The sequence below is a fragment of the Eutrema salsugineum genome, unplaced genomic scaffold (genome assembly GCF_000478725.1).
Source record: "Eutrema salsugineum unplaced genomic scaffold, Eutsalg1_0 scaffold_8, whole genome shotgun sequence".
Lineage (NCBI taxonomy): Eukaryota > Viridiplantae > Streptophyta > Magnoliopsida > Brassicales > Brassicaceae > Eutrema > Eutrema salsugineum.
Window position 1 is genome coordinate 2,741,917 of NW_006256414.1, and position 645 is coordinate 2,742,561.

At 45.0% G+C, this 645-nt stretch overlaps 1 non-coding gene across 1 annotated transcript; it reads left to right on the forward strand.

Moving 5' to 3' along the window:
- Positions 1-240: 240 nt before the first annotated feature.
- On the forward strand, positions 241-347 carry LOC112082702. Its single transcript, XR_002897321.1, has one exon. It is a non-coding gene; the product is annotated as a small nucleolar RNA R71 (small nucleolar RNA).
- Positions 348-645: the final 298 nt, after the last annotated feature.

Consider the following 645-nt stretch of genomic DNA (forward strand, 5'->3'; position numbering starts at 1 on the left):
TTGCTCTGAAGTTCTCTTATATCCTTCTTCATGCGCTGTTCATCACTAGATCCCTCTGAACGGTTTGCTCTATCAAAGTCTTCACCATACGTGTCATTGGACATGGCGAGGTTTTCCACTAGTTCCATAGCCGCATTGATCTCTTTCCCAAGAAAATTTCCATTTGAAGCTGTATCGAGTTGATTTCTGATCTTGGGGAGTGCACCTCGGTATAAAGTACTCAAGAGGGATGCCTCCGAGAAGCCGTGGTGTGGGCATTGGTTAGTATAGCTCCTAAACCGTTCCCAAGCTTCACTAAAGCTCTCATTATTGTGTTGCGTGAAACTTGAGATCTGATTCCTGAGCTTAGCCGTGCGTGATGTGGAAAAGAACTTTGATAAGAACGCCAGTTTACACTGTTCCCATGTTTGTATAGAACCCCTCGGGAGGTTCTTTTCCCACTGGTGAGCTTTATCACCGAAGCTGAATGGGAACAAGCGTAGCTTGAAGCTATCTTCTGAGACGCCATTGATCTTTGTTAAGTCGCAAACCCGATCAAACTGATCTAGATGCTCAAGAGGATCTTCTCCGGCTAGACCGTGGTACTTGGAGTTCTGCACCATATTGAGCAGGGAAGCTTTAACTTCAAAGTTGTTATTTTGAACC